The 13,493-nt window shown below is 44.0% G+C and overlaps 1 pseudogene; it reads left to right on the forward strand.

Annotated features, from left to right (window-relative positions):
* Positions 1-1,089: 1,089 nt before the first annotated feature.
* On the forward strand, positions 1,090-11,822 carry LOC123452419 (annotated as a pseudogene).
* The last annotated feature ends 1,671 nt before the right edge of the window (positions 11,823-13,493 follow it).

The raw sequence follows: 13,493 nt of genomic DNA on the forward strand, positions 1-13,493 counted from the left end.
GTCCTTCGTGTGCGTGGTATAAAATCCTAGTGTTGGACATTGTAACAAGTGGGGGTGAGTACGAGCTCGCCGGAATACACAAATAGCCGTTCGGGCGACAAGGTGTTCGTGCACCGGGAAATCTTGTGTGTTGTCTCTTCCTCTCTCCTTTCTTGTCTCCGATGATCTGTAGCAGGGGGTTCCATTTTTACACTAACAATGCACAGGACGCCACCTGATCCAGGCTAGGTAGGCAAAGGAGGAGACACATGCGCTAACCAGCCCTACAAGCCGTACGTCAGGAATCTGGAATTCCTTTTAAAGATGCTCACATCACATCACAGATACTATGTAACTTCAAATGCAAAGTTGATTTACACCAGCTAGGAGGGACAACATAAATGAAAAAACATGCTGTAAATGTATAGTGGGTGGTTCAAATCCGATCGTGAAATAGACATGTACTCCCCTTGCTTCGAAGCAATCGTTCTTGCTCATAGGTGAAACTTGTCTAATATAAGTTCGTTCTTGCTCCTAGAGAATTAATATGAGCCGGAGAGATCGAGCACCGACGTTTATACAGCACTGAATCAGCTACTACATTAGATGTGTATATGAGACAAAAGAGTGTATATTGTACAAGAGCTTTCCTTTTCAGCAAAGAACAAAGGAATAAAGAACCTGCCTAATAACAAAGTACGTAGTGGAAGACATGAAAGAGGGAAAATGACATGATTTATTAATTACGTCTGGCATGGTAAGGCTGCATCAGCAAATGTCTCCATGACCACTTAGTAGCACGCATGCTTGTACTCCAGCAGTCCGGATTGACGTCTCCAGCAGTCCGATTGCTACCCTTGTGTGAGGTAATTTCCTTTACTCCTAAATCTAATCTTGTTAGCACAACAACCAATCTATTTTTTTTTGTTTGAGCTGCTAGTACAGCAATTTAGTATGAGCTGATTGTTCTCGTATTGGTGGTTGATTATTAATTTAAATACGTATGATTGCAGTATACTAGTATCATACGTAGCACTGTACATATTATTTTTTGCATGCATATTTAATTATTTATCAACAAATTCAATATGTGTTGACGTTGGATTTGGCATGTGTGTTAAGCAGATCATGGGCACCGGAAACTGCTCTGATGAAGCAATCCGTGACTTCTCTAATCACATAGATGGGCAATTGGTGCGAGTGAATGCTCTTCTGGTGGCGAGCACCATCGTGATAGGAGTTATGGTCGGGATCGGTGCCTATGGTCAGCGCTTCCGTCACCATCCCCTGACCGGCTTCCTCTTCGTTGGTGCCAACACCTTGTTCCTGCCCATCCTCTCGTATGTTAACTCTACCATTGGTAATCAAGATGTCATCGCCATTTTCTCTGGTCCACACATCATATCAGGGAGTTGTCACACACAGGACCACATCATCTCTGTCTTCGTATGGGCTAGTCTTATTCAGATTGCTGGCCTCAACACCACTGCAATAGTTGCTGGTGATGATAAGGAAGGTCGCAACATCACCCCTCCTGCCACAGTACTGCTTGTTCAAGCAATATGGACTTCCTACCTTGCCGTTAATTTGCTAGGAAAGGATTTTTATTCACCGAGACAATGGTCGCTAAAGAATGTGGAGCCCGGAGAGGTATTGGTCCTTCTTCCATCCTTTGCTCTTATCGTTGCTAAACTCCTCAAATATTATGCATGGTACAGTGCAAGAAGTTCGTTAGCATTTGGGCGCAATCCACATCTCATTGTTGTATACATGGAGCAGCTAAAAGATGAAAAGCAGCATGTCGGGCCAGCAACTGAGCATTCCCTTCCTCCACTCATAGTTGCAGGAGAGGACATAAGATTGATAAATTATAAAAGGGTGCCTTGTGGTTGTTGGAAATATGCCCTAGAGGCAATAATAAATTAGTTATTATTATATTTCTTAGTTCATGATAATCGTTTATTATCCATGCTATAATTGTATTGATTGGAAACACAATACTTGTGTGGATACATAGACAAAACACTGTCCCTAGTAAGCCTCTAGTTGACTAGCTCGTTGATCAAAGATGGTCAAGGTTTCCTGGCCATAGGCAAGTGTTGTCACTTGATAACGGGATCACATCATTAGGAGAATCATGTGATGGATTAGAGCCAAACTAATAGACGTAGCATGTTGATCGTGTCATTTTGTTGCTACTGTTTTCTGCGTGTCAAGTATTTATTCCTATGACCATGAGATCATATAACTCACGGACACCGGAGGAATGCTTTGTGTGTATCAAACGTCGCAACGTAATTGGGTGACTAGAAAGATGCTCTACAGGTATCTCCGAAGGTGTTCGTTGAGTTAGTATGGATCGAGACTGGGATTTGTCACTCCGTGTGACGGAGAGGTATCTCGGGGCCCACTCGGTAATACAACATCACACACAAGCCTTGCAAGCAATGTAACTTAATGTAAGTTGCGGGATCTTGTATTATGGAACGAGTAAAGAGACTTGCCGGTAAACGAGATTGAAATAGGTACGCGGATACTAACGATCGAATCTCGGGCAAGTAACATACCGAAGGACAAAGGGAATGACATACGGGATTATATGAATCCTTGGCACTGAGGTTCAAACGATAAGATCTTCGTAGAATATGTAGGATCCAATATGGGCATCCAGGTCCCGCTATTGGATATTGACCAAGGAGTCTCTCAGGTCATGTCTACATAGTTCTCGAACCCGCAGGGTCTGCACACTTAAGGTTCGACGTTGTTTTATGCGTATTTGAGTTATATGGTTGGTTACCGAATGTTGTTCGGAGTCCCGGATGAGATCACGGACGTCACGAGGGTTTCCGGAATGGTCCGGAAACGAAGATTGATATATAGGATGACCTCATTTGGTTACCGGAAGGTTTTCGTGCATTACCGGAAAAGTTTCGGGCTCATCGGTAGTGTACCGGGAGTGCCGGCAGGGTTGCCGGGGACCATCGGGAGGGGTGTCACACCCCAAGGGGTCTCATGGGCTATGGGAAGAGATAAACCAGCCCCTCGTGGGCTGGAATAAGTTCCCACTAAGGCCCATAAGGTTTGAGAAGGAAAAAACACAAGGTGGAAAGAGTTTCCAAGTGGGAAGGTGGAATCCTACTCCAAGTAGGATTGGAGTAGGACTCCTCACCTCCAATTTCGGCCAAACCTTTAGGTTTTGAGGCTGCCTCCTCCCCTCCCTCCCACCTATATATACGGAGGTTTTAGGGCTGATTTGAGACGACTTTTCCACGACAGCCCGACCACATACCTCCACGGTTTTTCCTCTAGATCTCGTTTCTGCGGAGCTCGGGCGGAGCCCTGCTGAGACAAGGTCATCACCAACCTCCGGAGTGCCGTCACGCTGCCGGAGAACTCTTCTACCTCTCCGTCTCTCTTGCTGGATCAAGAAGGCCGAGATCATCGTCGAGCCGTACGTGTGCTGAACGCGGAGGTGCCGTCCGTTCGGTACTAGATCGTGGGACTGATCGCGGGATTGTTCGCGGGGCGGATCGAGGGACGTGAGGACGTTCCACTACATCAACCGCGTTCACTAACGCTTCTGCTGTACGATCTACAAGGGTACGTAGATCACTCATGCCCTCTCGTAGATGGACATCACCATGATAGGTCTTCGTGCGCGTAGGAAAATTTTTGTTTCCCATGCGACGTTCCCCAACAGTGGTATCAGAGCTAGGTTCATGCGTAGATGTCTTCTCGAGTAGAACACAAAAGTTTTTGTGGGCGGTGATGTGCGCTTTGCTGCCCTCCTTAGTATTTTCTTGATTCCGCGGTATTGTTGGATTGAAGCGGCTTGGACCGACATTACTCGTACGCTTACGAGAGACTGGTTTCATCGCTACGAGTAACCCCGTTGCTCAAAGATGACTGGCAAGTGTCGGTTTCTCCAAGTTTAGTTGAATCGGATTTGACCGAGGAGGTCCTTGGATGAGGTTAAATAGCAACTCATATATCTCCGTTGTGGTGTTTGCATAAGTAAGATGCGATCCTACTAGATACCCATGGTCACCACGTAAAACATGCAACAACAAAATTAGAGGACGTCTAACTTGTTTTTGCAGGGTATGCTTGTGATGTGATATGGCCAACGATGTGATGTGATATACTGGATGTATGAGATGATCATGTTGTAATAGATAATATCGACTTGCACGTCGATGGTACGGCAACCGGCAGGAGCCATAGGGTTGTCTTTATAACTAACGTTTGTGCTTGCAGATGCGTTTACTATTTTGCTAGGACGTAGCTTTAGTAGTAATAGCATGAGTAGCACGACAACCCCGATGGCGACACGTTGATGGAGATCATGATGATGGAGATCATGGTGTGACGCCGGTGACAAGAAGATCGTGCCGGTGCTTTGGTGATGGAGATCAAGAAGCACGTGATGATGGCCATATCATGTCACTTATAAATTGCATGTGATGTTAATCCTTTTATGCACCTTATTTTGCTTAGAACGACGGTAGCATTATGAGGTGATCTCTCACTAAAATTTCAAGACGAAATTGTGTTCTCCCCGACTGTGCACCGTTGCTACAGTTCGTCGTTTCGAGACACCACGTGATGATCGGGTGTGATAGACTCAACGTTCACATACAACGGGTGCAAAACAGTTGCGCACGCGGAACACTCGGGTTAAGCTTGACGAGCCTAGCATGTGCAGACATGGCCTCGGAACACATGAGACCGAAAGGTCGAGCATGAATCATATAGTTGATATGATTAGCATAGAGATGCTTACCACTGAAACTATTCTCGACTCACGTGATGATCGGACTTGAGATAGTGGATTTGGATCATGTACCACTCAAATGACTAGAGAGATGTACTTTTTGAGTGGGAGTTCTTAAGTAATATGATTAATTGAACTAATTGTCATGAACATAGTCTAATGGTCTTTGCGAATTACGATGTAGCTTGTGCTACAGCTCTACTATTTTATATGTTCCTAGAGAAAATTTAGTTGAAAGTTGATAGTAGCAAACTTTGCAGACTGAGTCTGTAAAACCGAGGATTGTCCTCGTTGCTGCACAGAAGGCTTATGTCCTTAATACACCACTCGGTGTGCTGCACCTCGAGCGTCGTCTGTGGATGCTATGAACATTCGACATACACGTTTCTGATGACTACACGATAGTTCAGTGCAAATACTTAATGGCTTAGAAGCAAGGCGCCGAAAACGTTGTAAAACGTCACGGAACATAAGTGATGTTCTAAAGAGATGAAATTGTGATTTCATGCTTGTGCCCTTGTTAAGAGGTACGAGACCTCCGACAAGATTCTTTGTCCACAAAGTAAAGGAGAAAGGCTCAATCGTTGAGCGTGTGCTCAGATTGTCTGAGTACGACAATCGCTTGAATCAAGTGGGAGTTAATCTGCCAGATGAGATAGTGATAGTTCTCCAAAGTCACTGCCACCAAGCTGTGAGAGCTTCGTGATGAACTATAACATATCAAGGATACATACAATGATCCTTGAGTGATTCGTGATGTTTGACACTACGAAAGTAGAAATCAAGAAGGAGCATCAATAGTTGATGGTTTGTAAAACCACTAAGTTTCAAGAAAGGCAAGGGATAGAAGGGATACTTCATGAAACAGCAAAACAGTTGCTGCACTAATGAAGAGACCCAAGATTAAACCCAAACCCGAGACTAAGTGCTTCTGTAATGAGGGGAACAGTCACTGAGGCGGAGCAACTCTAGATACTTGGTAGATAAGAACGCTGGCAAAAGTCAAGAGAAGTATATTAGATATACATGATGTTGATGTGTACTTTACTAGTACTCCTAGTAGCATGAGGGTATTGGATACCGGTTCGGTTGCTAAGTGATTAGTAACACGAAATGAAAGCTACGGCATAAACGGAGACTACCTAAAGGTGAGGTGACGATACGTGTTGGAAGTGTTTCCAAGGTTGATATGATCAAACGTCGCACGCTCCCTCTACCATCGGGATTGGTGTTAAACCTAAATAATTGTTATTTGGTGCTTGCGTTAAGCATGAACATGATTGGATCGTGTTTATTGCAATACGATTATTCATTTAAAGAGAATAATGGTTACTCTATTTTCTTGAATAATCACCTTCAATGGTTTATTGAATCTCGATTGTAGTGTTACACATGTTCATAATATTGGTGCCAAAAAGATACGAGTTAATGATGATAGTACCACTTACTTGTGGCACTGCCGCTTGAGTCATGTTAGTATAAATTGCATGAAGAGGCTCCATGCTGATGGATCTTTGTACTCACCTGATTTCGAATCACTAGTGACATGCAAACCATACCACATGAGAAAGGCCTTGTTTTCATTGAGATGAAATAAGATAGTAACTTGTTGGAAGTGATACATTTTGATGTATGCAGTCCAATGGGTACTGAGGCACGCAGTGGATATCATTATGTTCTTACTTCACTTACGATTTGAGTAGATACAGGAGTATTTACTTAATGAATCACAAGTCTGAAATATTGAAAAGTTCAAATCCGTTTCAGAGTGAAGTTCGTCGTAACAAGAGGATAAACTGTCTACGATATGATCATAGAAATGAATATCTGAGTTACGAGTTTTGGTACGCAGTTAAGACAATGTGGAAATTGTTTCGCAGTTCATGCCACCTGGAACATCATAGTGTGATGATGTGTCTGAACGTCATAGCCACGCACTATTTGGTATGGTGCATACTATGATGTCTCTTATCGAATTACCACTATCGTTTATGGGTTATGCATTAGAGACAACCGCACTCACTTTAAATAGGGCACCGCGTATTTCCGTTGAGATGACACAATATAGACCGAGGTTTAGAGAAATCTAAACTGTCGTTTCTTGAAAGTTTGGGGTTTCGACACTTATGTGAAAAAGTTTCAGTCTGATAAGCTCGAACCCAAAGCGGATAAATGCTTCTTCATAGGGTATCCAAAACAGTTGGGTACATCTCCTATCTCAGATCCGAAAGCAAAGTGTTTGTTTCTAGAAACGGATCCTTTCTTGAGGAAAGGTTTCTCTCGAAAGAATTGAGTGGGAGGGTAGTAGAACTTGATGAGGTTACTGAACCATCACTTCAACCAGTGTGTAGCAGGGCGCAGGAAGTTGTTCCTGTGGCGCCTACACCAATTGAAGTGGAAGCTGATGATGGTGATCATTGAGCTTCGAATCAAGTTACTACAAACCTTGTAGGTCGACAAGGTCGCGTACTGCTGCAGAGTAGTACGGTAACCCTGTCTTGGAGGTCATGTTGTTGAGCAACAGTGAACCTACGAGTTATGGAGAAAGCAATGGTGGGCGCAGATTCCGACGAATGGCTGGAAGCCATGAAATTCGAGAGAGGATCCATGGATGAAAACAAAGTGTACACTTTGGAAGAATTACTTGATGGTCATAGGACTATTGAGTAAAGATGGATCTTTAAAGGAAAACAGACGATGATGGTGATAGGTCACTATTAAGAAAAGCTCGACTTGTCGCAAAGATGTTTTCGACGAGATCAAACAGTTGACTATGATGAGACTTTCTCACTCGTAGCGATGCTAAAGGTATGTTAGAATTATGTTAGTTGTTGATGCATTATTTATGAAATATTGCACGTAGGATGTCAAAACATTGTTTGCTCGACGGTTTCCTTGAGCAAACATTGTATGTGATACAACCAGGAGGTTTTGTCGATCCTAAAGATACTAGCAAGTATGCAAGCTCCAGCGATCCTTCAATGGACTGGTGCAAGCATCTCGGAGTTGGAATATATATACTTTGATGAGATGATCAAAGATTTTGGGTTTGTACAAGGTTTATGAGAAACTTGTATTTCCAAAGAAGTGAGTGGGAGCACTATAGAATTTCTGATAAGTATATGTGGTTGACATATTGTGGATCAGAAGTAATGTAGAATTTCTGTAAAGCATACAAGGTTGTTTGAAAGGAGTTTTTCAAAGGAATACCTAGATTGCGCTACTTGAACGTTGAGCATCAAAGATCTATGGAGATAGATCGAAAGCGCTTAATAGAAGTTTCAACAAGATGCATGCCTTGACAAGTTTTTGAAGGAGTTCAAAAAAGATCAGTAAAGAAGGAGTTCTTGGTTGCGTTGTAAGGTGTGAATTTGAGTAAGACTCAAAACCCGACCACGGCAGAATAAAGAGAATAGACAAAGGTCGTCTTCTATGCCTTAGCCGTAGAATCTAAAGTATGCCATGCTGTGTACCACACCTGATGTGTGCCTTGACTCAAAGTCTGTTGAGAGGTACAAAGAGTGATCCATGATTGAATCACTAGCAGCGGTCAAAATTTATCCTTAGTAACAAATGGACTAAGGAATTTTTCTCGATTATGGAGGTGGTTAAAGAGTTCGTCGTAAAGGGTTACGTCGATGCAAGCTTTGACACTAATCCGAATAACTATGAGTAGTGAAACGGATTCATATAGTAGAGTAGATATTTGGAGCATTTCCGAATAGCACGTAGTAGCAGCATCTATAAGATGACATAAAGATTTGTAAAGAACGCACGGATCTGAAAGTTGCAGAACCGTTGACTAAAACCTCTCTCACGAGCAAGACGTGATCAGACCCCATAACTATATGGGTGTTGGATTCGTTGGAATCACATGGTGATGTGAACTAGATTATTGACTCTAGTGCAAGTGGGAGACTGTTGGAAATATGCCCTAGAGGCAATAATAAATTAGTTATTATTATATTTCTTAGTTCATGATAATCGTTTATTATCCATGCTATAATTGTATTGATTGGAAACACAATACTTGTGTGGATACATAGACAAAACACTGTCCCTAGTAAGCCTCTAGTTGACTAGCTCGTTGATCAAAGATGGTCAAGGTTTCCTGGCCATAGGCAAGTGTTGTCACTTGATAACGGGATCACATCATTAGGAGAATCATGTGATGCACTAGACCCAAACTAATAGACGTAGCATGTTGATCGTGTCATTTTGTTGCTACTGTTTTCTGCGTGTCAAGTATTTATTCCTATGACCATGAGATCATATAACTCACGGACACCGGAGGAATGCTTTGTGTGTATCAAACGTCGCAACGTAATTGGGTGACTATAAAGATGCTCTACAGGTATCTCCGAAGGTGTTCGTTGAGTTAGTATGGATCGAGACTGGGATTTGTCACTCCGTGTGACGGAGAGGTATCTCGGGGCCCACTCGGTAATACAACATCACACACAAGCCTTGCAAGCAATGTAACTTAATGTAAGTTGCGGGATCTTGTATTACGGAACGAGAAAAAAGACTTGCCGGTAAACGAGATTGAAATAGGTACGCGGATACTAACGATCGAATCTCGGGCAAGTAACATACCGAAGGACAAAGGGAATGACATACGGGATTATATGAATCCTTGGCACTGAGGTTCAAACGATAAGATCTTCGTAGAATATGTAGGATCCAATATGGGCATCCAGGTCCCGTTATTGGATATTGACCAAGGAGTCTCTCAGGTCATGTCTACATAGTTCTCGAACCCGCAGGGTCTGCACACTTAAGGTTCGACGTTGTTTTATGCGTATTTGAGTTATATGGTTGGTTACCGAATGTTGTTCGGAGTCCCGGATGAGATCACAGACGTCACGAGGGTTTCCGGAATGGTCCGGAAACAAAGATTGATATATAGGATGACCTCATTTGGTTACCGGAAGGTTTTCGTTTATTACCGGAAAAGTTTCGGGCTCATCGGTAGTGTACCGGGAGTGCCGGGAGGGGTGCCGGGGACCATCGGGAGGGGTGTCACGCCCCAAGGGGTCTCATGGGCTATGGGAAGAGATAAACCAGCCCCTAGTGGGCTGGAATAAGTTCCCACTAAGGCCCATAAGGTTTGAGAAGGAAAAAACACAAGGTGGAAAGAGTTTCCAAGTGGGAAGGTGGAATCCTACTCCAAGTAGGATTGGAGTAGGACTCCTCCACCTCCAATTTCGGCCAAACCTTTAGGTTTTGAGGCTGCCTCCTCCCCTCCCTCCCACCTATATATACGGAGGTTTTAGGGCTGATTTGAGACGACTTTTCCACGGCAGCCCGACCACATACCTCCACGGTTTTTCCTCTAGATCGCGTTTCTGCGGAGCTCGGGCGGAGCCCTGCTGAGACAAGGTCATCACCAACCTCCGGAGCACCGTCACGCTGCCGGAGAACTCTTCTACCTCTCCGTCTCTCTTGCTGGATCAAGAAGGCCGAGATCATCGTCGAGCCGTACGTGTGCTGAACGCGGAGGTGCCGTCCGTTCGGTACTAGATCGTGGGACTGATCGCGGGATTGTTCGCGGGGCGGATCGAGGGACGTGAGGACGTTCCACTACATCAACCGCGTTCACTAACGCTTCTGCTGTACGATCTACAAGGGTACGTAGATCACTCATCCCCTCTCGTAGATGGACATCACCATGATAGATCTTCGTGCGCGTAGGAATTTTTTTGTTTCCCATGCGACGTTCCCCAACAGTGGTTACAGTCTCAAATTGTTATCCAACCAAGCTGATGGGGCAAGGATTGAAAACAACAGCTTAGTGATCATTGAAAAAGTTTGGCAGTTGCAGGATGACATGTTTCCGATGTCTTCAAGGGAACAGTTTAAAGATTTATGCTTTTCATTCGCGTTGTTCAAGCTGCTAAGATGCCGATTTGCAAGGCATACAATTGTTGAGACTTGTTTCATGAAGGCCTATAACTTATTTCCACACATGTTGCTCCAGGATAGTGATGATGAAAGAGCATTTGGTGTGATTACACTTGAGCTTTCTTTCCTTCACGATTATTATTGTTCATCTTTCACAACCTCATATTCGAGGAGTTGCTGCCCATTTTGAGCATATTTATATCTCTCTTAAGCATGGGTTGGAGCTTGTTCTATATGTTGGATGAAACTCTTCATATGCCGGGGGAAGCTTCATGGAATGATTCACAGATTGAATGTAGCATTGAATGTGATACATTGACCTGGAAACATTATGGAAAGTGGTACTTGGATGATGTACCCGTATTTTTACTTGCGTCACTAGTTGTGCTTTCCGAGCTACGGGAGATTGCTTCTTACATCTGCTCTAACTGGACTAAAGTATCCCTCATCCACCACTATGTTAGGCATGCTTCTTCTTGGCAGCAATCACCTTGGAAGAACAAGTTACTAGGCCTTGTGCTACGCAGAAAATGCAAGCTGCTAAATCATTGGGTGGACAAAATGAACCAGTGCTCAGTATTGACCCTCAACCCAAGAACAACTCCACTGGCTCTTCTTCATCGCCTCATCCCTGTGCTTGACCGGAAGAAGGTACCGACAGTTGTGAAGACTGCCGTCCTCAAGCCACTGAGGAACCGAAGCAATGGCGTGGCATCCCTATGCACAAGGCTACAACTACAGGCCGACAACAACCCTTTTCTCACAGTCCAATGGCGTCAAAGGTATTGCTAATACAATGCTGGTGGCTCACATTGCCACGAGCATCCTGGAAGTGAGTAGATCGGGGAAGGCTGACTTTGATCATAAGATCGCCGCCACACACTTGTCACACTACTGCGCCTACTTTGATCATAAGAATGGCGTAGAGCTCGGCAAGAAGCTGATTGAGCTGTTGGAGGATAAAGGAGAAGAGGAGGCATGGGAGGTCCTCATGGACTTCTGGTCCGAGATGATCCTCTATGCCGCCCCGTCGGACGCTCACGCCGATGCCATTGCGCGAGGCGGCGAGCTGATAACACTCCTGTGGGCCTTGCTCACCCACGTCTGGATGATCAGCCGGCCAGAGCCCGCCACGCCTAAGAACACCCTGGTGATGTCTAATTAGTACTCAAGTACTACTAGTCATGTGTTTCGATTCACTACTTTTCTGTTCTGTCGTTCATCTTGATTGGTGCTGTGTGGTTTGGTGTGGTGTGCTACTAAAAAACTGCCCGTGTCATGTGTTTCGATTCACTACTTTTTTGTTCTTTCGATTCATCTTGATTGGTGTGGTGTGGTGTGGTGTGCTACTAAAAGAACTGTTTTTGTCATGTGTTTCGCTTCATTACAATTTCTGATTGTTTGATTTGATCTTGATTGGTGTTGTGTTGCTGCTTAAGGGCATATAATTAACTTACTGCTTCCCAACATTTGGTTACATATATATGGATTTGTACGTCGTAAATGGACGCTCTTCAATCTCTAAACACCAAAGTCGTGGTATATTATTTACCAGGATCATCACAGCAGTAGTAGATTAATTTGTCGAGTCGTTCAATTCCTGCTACGCATCAACATTAATACACATAATTAACTAGGTTTTCCCGAAACTAATTAATAACTAACTCTATGATAAACATCCTCTAGCTAACGACCACACTAGGGATATATATCTAGCCAAAGGAGATCAATCATCAAAACTATGATGGACTGAGGCAGTCCATCGATGTTGGTCATACGGCGTTGGATGACGTCAAGTGGAGATTTCAAGTCTGCCATTGCCCTTAACAAAGCGCTTCACTATCTCTAGTACCAATGCGTGGCGCAGATCCGGTCCATCTCCTTGATGGGGATGCCCTTGGTCTCCGGCAGGAAGAACTAGATGAAGGCGGTCATGAGGAGCTCGCGGACGCCAAAGAAGTAGAAGGGGCCGAACTTGAAGTGGTAGAGCATCATGATGAAGATCTGGGCGATGATGAAGGTGAAGGCCATGTTGAAGACCACCACCATGCTCTGTGCCGCCGACCGGATCTCTAGCGGGATTACATATATTTACTAGTATTTAAAGTCTGTTGCAAGATTACATATATTTACTAGTAGTATAGATGGTGTTTCTAAAGCTACCACAAATTAAATTACAGTAGCTTAATTATCTTGTTAAAAGCGGTCGGAAGGCCTATATCACAAGTCACATCACACGCCCTTGAGTCGATTCTCTCTTTGTTTCACAAGGGCAAGGAAGATTATCTTGGAGTTATATTGGTTATGTTCTAAAGCCCATGGCTGTTAAACATGTCATGTACGAAAGAGGAGCCGGTTCGGTTCAAAAACGCGTGTAGGCGCAACTACTTCGGACCACACTCCAAACAAGTATTATTCATTCCCATCCCCGCGTGTGGCACGGAGCATATCTTCTCACATACATGACGCAGCTAAGTTAGTTACCCGCGAGATGAAACTTTAGTTACCCCTCGGGAATGAAAATTTTAGTAACCCGAGATGGCAAATGTAGTTGAGAAAACATGACAACTCTCTCTGTTTTAGTTAACTATAGTGACCTGCGGGATGACACTTTAGTTATCCGGAGATAGTTGTCATATGTGTTTAACTAGTTGTCACATGTGGTCCAACCATAATTGCTATGTATGTTAATCATAGTTGTCACGTATGCTTATCCGGTTGGCACGTACGCGCAATTGCACTTGCCATCTAGCAATGAATCATAGTTGCCCATCATAGTTGCGACGTACGCACAACTACAGTTGCCATCTAGCAACAGACGAGCATCAAGTGGGCG

Source organism: Hordeum vulgare, chromosome 5H (genome assembly GCF_904849725.1).
Source record: "Hordeum vulgare subsp. vulgare chromosome 5H, MorexV3_pseudomolecules_assembly, whole genome shotgun sequence".
In the NCBI taxonomy this organism is placed as follows: domain Eukaryota; kingdom Viridiplantae; phylum Streptophyta; class Magnoliopsida; order Poales; family Poaceae; genus Hordeum; species Hordeum vulgare.